Raw genomic sequence first — 10,720 nt, 5'->3', positions numbered from 1 at the left:
TTAGTAAACTTCACAAACATTGCGTGCCTTTTTTAATGTTTACACCGTGATGTGGTCTCTAATTACTTTCAAGAACTACATTTCACAGAAAATATTTCGCTGCTGCGACATAATCAGGGGTGGTACAGGTGCGCCAATTGTGCCGCAGCTCTACAGTTACAACTTCCTGTGCCAAGTTGTGCCAAAACCATTATAGTGTTCCTTTAAACTGTGCCACACTGCTCCAAAACAAGAACTGAGAATCGTGGATTGGTCCAGTTTTTAGTGGAAACTGACAGCTGTGTGAATAACTGATTCAGCTTCGTCTGCGATTTCAGATCAAATGTTTCAAATGAAAATATTGTCATGCTGTCATGACGATGAAGGACACAGAACTCCATCCAAAAAGAATTGAGGGGTTTATTGGGCGTACTTGTGCTCAGCAAAAGAAGTAACACCCAATACGCTAAAAATAATTGCACACAACAGTGGTTACATGCGTAACTGGCCGGTCGCATAAAAATAAAGAAATACGTGCACGTGGCAATATAGCCAGGAGAAGTAGGCTGCCAGACACATGGCGCGAAATTGCACGTGATCGGTCATACGACACGCCGCAGTTAGTTTGCCACATACAAATGTTTGGGACACGTGGTACAAACGAGCGTGTGGCGCTTTGGCTCCGCCCACATCTGGTGCCTGGTCACACAAGACCTTCAAATTTGGTCATTGTTGCCCAATCAAAAGTGTTGCCCAGTGAGGAGTGCCGCTTGTTTTGTGCATGCGCGAGTAATCTGGGGACATTTGCATCTTGACGTCCCCATATAACGCGCGCATGCACAGAACAGGCAGCACTCGTTGGCAACATTGTGTGCACCGATCAAATTTGAAGATATCTCGTCCGACTTTGGGCTGTCCTGCAAGCCGAAGATGTCGCCCGGGTCCAAGGACTTTGAGCCGTCACCTGAGGTACCACCACCACCATCATAGGCGACGCGTGGGACAGAACTAGAGGCCATAGATTTTTCACTTCTGTTTAAAGGAGTACTGACACAATCTTGGGGCATTGCAAAATGGACATATTTTGTCTCCTTGGCATGCTGTATTGACGCTCTTCGCATACTGGACCCAGGAAATACATGAAAATATTTTAGTTTTGTTCATTGCCCATCTGTCAGCCAACGCCACCTCAGTGGGCATAGTCATGACGACTCAGCACAGTTCACTGTGTTTGTAAAGTCCTAGATCCCGCCAAAGTTGCTGTTGGAGCCGCTAGATGGCAATTCACACCTCATTGCTTATGTCCAACACGTACAGCTAAAAGCAGACTGCAGAGCACTGCTCATATGGACGGCAAGACTTTCTATCCCCACGTGACTTAGACGTACGTCACACTGTGTTTATACATCACTCTGATAACACCCCCCGATATTGGAAACGAAAGTGCCTTTTTAAGGAAACGGCACTAAAAATATATTCGTCGCATTTTGATGCACCAGCGCTTTTAATCGGAGGAATAGTACGACAATTTCTCAAATTTGTGTCAGTACTCCTTTAAAGTACTTATCAAAATTAAATGTGAAGCCTTGCACAACTGCAAATTTGGTAGAACACAGAGTAAATTTTGAGCACAAAAGACCAATTCATTATTACATGCATTATTACATTCATCATTACGTGCAGCACCACCCATGGACCAGGATCCAAAGGATTCTGTCCATAAAACATGGCAGCAGATGCTTAGCCACACAAACTTTAGTAAGAATAATGCATGCAAAATTTACATAGTTTGTGCTTCCCAGTGCTGTAACTCAAGCATCGGGAGGAGCCTCATTCGGTCGCAGATATTAAGTGCATTCGGAAAATATGTTATGTAGCCCGAGGTCAAAGGACTAAAGAAACTTGCAACTGTCCACAGGAAAATGAAGAACAGTAAGTTTATGGGCATTATAAACAAACATACATACTTATGCACCCATATTGATTTCCTTAAACATGGAAAAACTGCTCCAGCTCACCCAAGCAGCAATTTGTCCTTGAAAAAACGCTGGCCCAACGTCTCTGGCCAGCTAAATTTGGTTGACCCAACCTCGGCACCCAATGTAGGGCTGGCTTTGGGGATTGACATTGGCCTCATGTAGCCCTAAGTCGGCATCCAACATCCTGACCACTGTAGTCGACGAGGGCAAGTGCATACCGCATGTTGGCCAACCATGGCTTCATCTTATGCAGGCGCTGATTTACCGATGGCCGTAGGTAGGTGTAGATGTTTCTCGTGTCAGGTATTGCTCTGCTTTTTTTTCTTTTGTGTTTATTCAAATAAACACATACATTTTCTTTCTCGTGTTTTGGTGCGTATCGTATCAGAGGCCAACGGCAGTTTATAGAGGCATTTAACTAGCCCTGACAATTATGCATGACATGGGGCGCAGTGCACGTGTAAGTCCAAATGAAACCCCTCCAATTGTCTGCACATATTAATAGCATGTATATATGTCACGCGCAATAAAAGGAAAACGTGAACATTAGCTTTATCTCTTCAGATGTTTATTTTGCAATTGTATAAATGCAAAATTTTCATGAAACGGTGTTTGCATACAGCGATTTGCAGCAGTCCTTGTGCAGCACAACAATATAGCACACTCCATCTGAGCACTGATATGTGAGGAATTTCTGTTGGATTGGCTCCCTTTTGGCGAGTGCTCATGCTCTTGGCCCTGAACATCTACTCGGTACGTGACAATCTACTGTCACTACTGACGTGAGGCTTGCATTGTATGTATGACAATGCTATACGAACTTTTCTTTCCTGAGGAAGCATTTTTAACACCTTGTCGTAAGCCATCGCTATCTTTTCTAGCCATCGCATGATAAGCAAAGTGAAGTATATCGATTGCATATGCAGGTGAGATAGGGCAGGCAATACTATTTGGTTTAGGAGATTCAAAAAAAATTTCCTCTAAGCACATTTGATTGGCTCAATTGGTTATAAAAATGTTGGTTCGCACCTTTGCTAGCGTCGCCCGTGATATAAACAGGATGACAGGCTGAACGGATGAAACGGAACAGAATAGTTTCACATTGTAGTGCCCCTGCTTGGTGGTGGCGTCCTCCACAATGCTGCTGCCCCAGGCATGAAAGTGTCCCATAGGTGGCTTGCACTGCAAACAAAGTCCCGCTCATCGTGATGGGGCATGGAAGACAATCTTCACTGCAGAAACAGCGGACACATAAAAATTCATTACAGTTACGTGACTGCTGTATGAAAGACCTCCCCTCAGTTGATTTTCCCAAAAGTTTGGGGGGCCTAGCCCTCCCTATATATCTGAAAGTAAGTGGGAGGTGGGTGGGGGGGGGAGGGGCTCCTTGACCCCTTCCCCCCATGCACTGCACCCCCCTGGAAAAAGTTCTGCAGACGCCCCCTTGTGTGCAGGTGAACGGGACATTGAAAGGGAGCACTTCTACCACAACTCCAAGCGTGGAAGCAATATGTTCAGTGAAGCCTGTGGCGCTGTGCTCCCGACAGGCGAAGTACGCACCGTCACCGCGCTGCGAGGCTGCTGAAAAATCGTGCAGCATGTTGTTCTCGAGTGCACTGGCCCACAGCTCGCGGCTGCGCTAAATACATTAACGCATGCAGCGTGAGATAGCTGCCTTTTATTTTCCCTTGGCAAAGAATGGGCAAACTGAAGGGCTACACCAATTCGATTTCAACAGCTTCTCGGTAAGTTGTGCGGTCTGCAGCCACATTCAGCCTGTTTCTAGCCGTGGTTGGTCTTCGAATATGCAAGCCTGGATGAAGCATTCTTGCGTGCAGGGGAAAGGTAAGTCAGCTCCCCCGCAATGCAAATATGGTATGCTGCGAAGCATACCCCAAAAAATTCAGAAGTGGTCGCTTGTGTGCCTTGAAAAAACGCGTTTTTTTTTTTTTTTCAAGGACGGGTTTCGCAGACCCCCAATAATGGCCAGGGGGTCTGCGGACTCCCATTTGAAACTACTGCGTTAGATTCTGGCGTCTAGATCAAACGTTGCGGCCTTTCTTTTTTTTTTAAACAACCACATTGCGCACTGGTGGTGTACTAGAACTCAACCAAGTGGCCTAGAAGAAACCAGATGGGGCTAATATTCTAGGTTACTCTAACAAGAATACATTTTATGTCGCTTTTTTTAAATTTAGAGGCCAGTAGATCGCCCATTTCAAAGGGCAAGACCACAGACATTGTCATCATCATCGCCATCAGACCGCGCGGAAGTTTGTGTTGTTCGTGTCGGACTTATCGGCGAAATGTTTGTGTACGCCGAGTACGAGCATTCTTTCGACACCGCCGTGGTTGAGCACACGCGCGTCCGAAGCTCCAAATCGGAACGCTTTGAGCCGAAGCACGTGAATGACTTCGATCGGATGAAAACCTACTACGTGATGTCGTGTCGTAGAAACAGCCACAAGTGCTTCTACGAGGGAGCCAAGATCATTCACATGACAGGTAAACACGCGGTCAGCTTACGAAGGCGCGATCATTTGATTCAATGAAGCCTTTGGAAAGCTAGTCCATTGAATGTAGTATTTGGTGGTTTCGTTCTCGACCGGGCCCGATAGCGGCGATGTTGGTGGTGTGTTGAAAGAATGGAGCGCGCGCCTGCCGTGTCGTCGGTGTCGAGCGTTCTTGCAGGTGGATCATTCTTGTGCTAGCTGCTTTGTTGAGGCCGTGCTGTAACTTCAAAGCGTGAGGTTTATATCGTAGGTACATCGCACCAGACGTAGGAAGGAAAACAGAGACGGGAAAGTTACGAGGTTTATGAGCGGCACCAAAACAAGCTGCCGTTTCGGGTCTTTACCACGTGCGCGCACCAGAACTGCGCATGTGCGGCGTGCTTTGCTACTACTGCTACTTACTTTTTCGCGCGGTACATTCGAAGACGCTCGCTTTTGAAGGAACTTGTCGACTCTCGAAAGTGGACACAACAATAATAATAATATCTGGTGTTTTATGTACCAAAACCACGACATAAGTTGTTCGGACCATACTGTCAAAAGCAGCAAGGTTCAGTAAACATGGTTCAAGGTTCATATATCACTACGTGATTTTGTTCACTTGGCAATGAAGGCTGAGTGAAAATAAATTCACTAAAGAACAAGGATTGGCTGGTGTGCATACGGTAGACATTCGCAATTCATTACCGCTAACTTACGACTGTCACTAAAGCGTAAATTGGACCGTCATTGCATTTTGCCAGCACAGGCATTTGGGTGAGAAACTTGGCCAATGACAATGAAACTCAAGAAGAAGTTAAGGATTCTACAACGATGGGACAAGAAAAAGATAGGCACAACCTTAAGAGATATGAAGACAGCAGTGTGGATCTGACAACGAACACGGGTGGCGGATATTCTTGTTTACATAATAGGCAGGACAGTTAAAAGATCGTCAGTTAAGTAAGCTTCAGAATGGTTGCCAGGAGACAGGAAGTGCAGCCAAGGATGGCAGAGGGTTAGGTGGGGAGGAACTAAAACTAAGAAATTTGCTGGCATAAAATGTAAGGAGAAAATGAATGCGCGCAAACTAAACAAGGACGCAGCAGACACGGACGAGTGCAACCATAAACTGACTGAACCATAAAATGTAATAGATGGCTTGCACTGACGTCACTGAAAGCACTGTGTTAGAGCACCAGCATGTGGGGATGCGACGTTTCCGATGTCACATTAATGTTATCATAATATCACATGCAGTTTCTTTCATTATTCATGCACAGAGACATTCCTGCTGCGTCGTTTTCACATAGACGCAACTTATTTGCCGTCAAAGCTGCCATCATGGAGTCCCAGTTCCTTTCAGAAGCTGTGTCCATGATGTCACGTGCAAGCCATCTATCTGTTTGCACAGGACAAGGTAAATTGGGGGTTATTGGGAGAAGTCTTCATCCTGCAGTGCACATAAAATGGGCTGACGACGGTGATGATGAAATTTTATCACTGGCTCACAAAATGTGATTACCACAGTACCTAATCAGCATTGAAGTCAAGGAAGGGCAGAGCATTTATACATACATCGATCTAGCAGGCACAGCATTATGCGTAAGCTTGAAAAAGAACGCAAATAATACATTGCATCCTGTGGAAATAATTTGCAACGAAACCAAGGGGACACTGCCTGGCAGTGCAGCAAAAACATGCTGTATACCAAAGCAATCAAAGATGTCTGAAAGATTTCACAGCAATTTATGTAAAAAATTGTTGCGATCGCTGCAAGAAATCCAGTGAAAACTAATTGAATTGAAGAAACAAGGCTTCCCAGAAAGCACAACACTAGCTGTTTCAGGACTGTCAATACCATTTGAAAACGGTAACATCCTAATATTAAGAATATGCGATAGTTTGTACTTTAAGACCATCGGAGTAGTCCAAGCATAGTGCAAAACTTTGCTGTCACCACTTATGCTTCACCGTTTGTGCAAAACTGTCAGTAATCTTTTTCTTAACTGCGCAGGTACTCTGGAGGAGATGGCCATATTCAGAGCAAAGCGACCAAGGCGAACAGATGCTGGACGAAAAGACTTTGATGAGGTGATTACGCTGCTGCATAAGGAAAATCGTTGACTCTGCCTGTTGTAGTAATTACTCTGTGTTCGACATGCAAGCTGGGCTGGTTGAGTGGTGTTTATGGCATTGCATAAAACACAGTGCTAACAGAACGGACACAGAAAGATACTGACGACATGAGCACGGAGTTGTAGCACTCGCATCGTGGATTTCTTTGTCCCTTGTGTTAGTGCTCTCTTCACTACCACAATTATGATATGCTTATATGCATATTTGAAAGAATTGTGGCTATCAGAGCTTCAACAAAAGTGTGTTCTTTGGATATATTCCTGTCATTAAGTTAATAATAAAGGGAGTTCAACGTTTTATCCGCGTTCTAAGTACAGTGGAACCTTGCCAAACTATACCCAATTGGGACGAGAAGAAAGTGTATTCTAAATGGCACTGCCTATTACATAGAAGAAAAAAAATATGCACTTACCTAGGTAGGCCTGTGAAATTAAATGTGTTTCACTAGAAAGCCAAGAAACATTTTTATTTTGTAGAAATATGCCTCCAGAAATCCATTACTTTCGTTTGCTGCTTCTGTAGCCTTCAAGTGACTACTTCTTTTTACTTACTGCTCCAGAAACTTGTCTGTCTGAAACGTCGACAGTACTTGTGGAATGGGTCAAATGTCACCAAGAGCTTGAGCAGCCAGTGAACGTGTCATGTTGATGACGATGTCATGAGGTGCTGGCAACTCATAAGCTCTCGCGTTTACCTTGAAACTATGATGAAATATGCTCATTGCTTTAACGTACGAATAAATGTAAGCTCCGCCCACAGCCGTCGCTGCTCTGCCCCATCCAATTGCATTTGCCCATTTCTGTGATGTGCTCACGTACAGGAAGGTGATCTCCCCAAACACACGCAGGTTTGTTTCGCTGGTTTTCGGTAGAAAAACATGAACTTCCTGGCAAATTTGAGCAGAGATTGCAACATCACTGCTTGGGTAAACGTAATATTTTATGCAGGGATGATGAACTTTTAGTTATTATTATGCGCAGTATTTACACTAGACGTGAAAAAGCACTTGGTGTTAGAACAGAAACCAACCCACACGACTCTCTCGCATGGATGTATGACAAACGCGCCTCAGTTCTTTTGGCGTAGGTTGTGTTTAGTCTAAGGTGGTAATCGAATATAGGTTTGTAACTAATACATGGTGAGAGGTACATGCTATGTGTGCAAGAGAATGTAACAACACAAATATTTCGAGCTTGAAATTTAGTTGTCAGGGGCCCTTTAATATTGAATCTTCAAAGTGAAATGGATACTGGCCCACTGGCATGCATATCAAAATCTTGTCAATATCAATCAATATCAATCAAAAAGCATGCATATCTTGTGAATGCGCGGGCCTTGTGGACCCCAGGAGTGCTTTCACAGTTGCCAAAAGATCCGCAGACCTCTATTTGAGAGCCACTGACAACGAGGATAAGAAAAATTGGTAATTTGGGAATGTATTTTTCTTAAAAGTAAATCGTGAAGTTAGGGTTAGTGTTCCTTTAATAGTACTTCGCCGAAACTTCACATCCTTATTAAGGAAACGTTCTTGTTTCAGAATGTGCACAACGCTCGGCCACCACTGTGCAAGGGCAGAGAACACATCCGGGAAGAAGAGCGTCAGCAGCAGATTGACGATGTCTTGAACAATTACAAGTTGGAACATGCGCCCGAGGGTGTGCTCACAGATTTGCAGCAGAGGCTGCTGTCAATGGAGAAAGAGCTCGAAAGGCTGAAACAAGAAGGAAAAAAAGAAAGGCCATCGGTGCCTGTCAGCGCCGGTGATTCTGTACCCAAAAGTCTCCATGTCAACCTCGTAAAGCAGTACAAGGAGATGGAGACAGATTTCAGAATCCTGAAGCGTAATCATGAGCAGCTCATGAAGCGCTTCGAGGACAGAAATCGTGGTAAGTGCCTCTTGGATGTCAAATGCATACTTATATATACTATGCAGAAGTTCAGTTTCCTTGGGTCTGGTGATTAATAAGCAATAAGAAGTGCAGGTGCACGCACCGAAACAAAAAAAAAATTACATTTATTCGACCTGGGACTGGTCTTTTTCAAGAGTGGAGTTGACAGGTACAGTTGTTGATTTTATATCCATTTGCTCAGAGGGAGGTGAGTGGAAAGAGTTCTATTACAATAGCAAGAAAGTGGCCACTGCGCCAACAGAAAAGAAAGCACAAAACTTTTTTTTTGCAAGGGAAGGGTTAAAGGGAAGCTGGAGATTTAAAAAAAGGAAATGACTTTGGAGTGAGTAATAATAGTTTGGTTCCTGCTGAATTCAAAAACCAATGTAAGAGCTCACAGAAGTGAACGCAAATAGCATTTCTTGGCAAAAAACAGCGGCTGCAGCCGCAGGGCTTCTTGAGACTCTGAGTGAACGCGGTGACGTCATCTTCGATGCGCGCGTCATTGGCAACATCAAAGCACGGCCTTCGTGATCAGTTTCACTAACGCGCGCAGCCGGAACTAGTCACGGAGGCCACGGTTGGAGATACGACAGTGCTTCACGGCTCCCCGACTATGACACAGTTCCAGTTAGTTCGCTTCCACGCCCACACTTTCGGCGGGCTCGCGTGGGTGGAGCAAGACGAACTTTTCTTTCGCGTATTTTAAAGCTCCTACTCCCACAACAGCAGAAAAAACTTTTTTCCATCGTCGACAATAATGTTGGTCCTTGTTAACAACACAGTTTTACCGAATTCTAAAACCACTTCGGCTTCCCTTTAATGGCTTCATCTGTGTCTTTTTTATCAGTAGCTAAACATGTGCCTTTCTTATAGCTCTAACAAACATAAGACATGTTTCTATTTTTAATGTATTAGAGTTAGTCCAGTGTAAGCCTGTACAATGTAATTTTCATTTCCAACCAATTCATACCAGGAGCTTAATATGTTGCATCTGTTGCTAGCAATTATTGATCTACAATGCTGCAGTCAGTGTGGAAACCCATTTTGGGAGCAAACGAAAATATGAAACGCTTTGATTTCACAGCTTTCTCTGTTGCTAAAGTCATCGAGTGCCGTGGTAAGCGAACTTACAGTATAAAGATGCATAATTTGGGACGCAGGGCCCTTTAAGGAAACGACTTCAATGTCATCATGTCATTTATGCCAATACCTGCCATTCATGCTTGCTGTGCACCCTCATCATGACATACACATTCTGGTATACCTCAAGGTGATGAAATGACCACCATGGCATCATGGCAGCTTTTTGTCATTTAGGCTATTATATTTATGCAATGATGTGCATGTTGTGATTTCATAAGCTGTCATTCATCTTTGTCGCAGATTCGTGTAGTGCCTTTCACATCCTGACATATACCGAGTGTTTTATTTGTTTATTACATGCTGCAGACTGCAAATTGGTTCTAGCGGGACAGCTAATGAAACCAGCAGACAATTACCGAGCAAGCACCCCCTCCCGAGCAAGCTCCAATTTCACTGCTAATTTCAAATTTCCACGCCGTTCCGGGAAAGCGTCCTCGTCCCTCCCGCTTCGCACCCCAGTCATGCACCGCACCCATGCAGCACTGGCTTGCATGAATCCCATCCAGTCCTGCTTAGCAGCCCAATCTCAAAACGCATGCACCTGAAATTCGTTTTCAAAATTTGGTCTTTTTTTTTTCCCCACCTAATGATTGCACCCTAAATTTGCACAAGACACCCATGATGATTTTCAGGGTTCTGCGAGCAAAATCATGGCCTTCAGGATGGTGCCTATGACACGGCATTCAGTAAAAGTAAGGCCTCCAAGATCTGTGTTTGTTGCTTGGAACTGTTGCGTTGGCTCGTCATCAGAGACTCTTTGATGCCATGCTTCCTGCGGCCTGCTCACGTTGCGATTGCGTTTCTTGTATTTGTGAGCTGTCGTGATGCGTCATGCCATGAACGAGAGCTAGAAGACTTCTGAGGAAGTCCCATGTACACTCCATTTTTTTGGCGTGAAAACCTTGCTGACGCCATCTTGATTTTCAGTGCCGTTTCGGGAAAGTGCCCCCCTCCATTTCGCAGGTAGCTTCGACTTCGATTTGCTGGGGGGAGGGGGGGGAGTGCGTGGCATTTGCATGGGATTTTATGGTAAGCCAAGGAAATCATAAGAGACATTGTTGTTTTTTCTTAACTGTAGTGTAATTATTTTTCACCT

This window comes from Rhipicephalus sanguineus, chromosome 11, assembly GCF_013339695.2.
Source record: "Rhipicephalus sanguineus isolate Rsan-2018 chromosome 11, BIME_Rsan_1.4, whole genome shotgun sequence".
Lineage (NCBI taxonomy): Eukaryota > Metazoa > Arthropoda > Arachnida > Ixodida > Ixodidae > Rhipicephalus > Rhipicephalus sanguineus.
Note: the sequence above shows the minus strand (reverse complement) of the source record.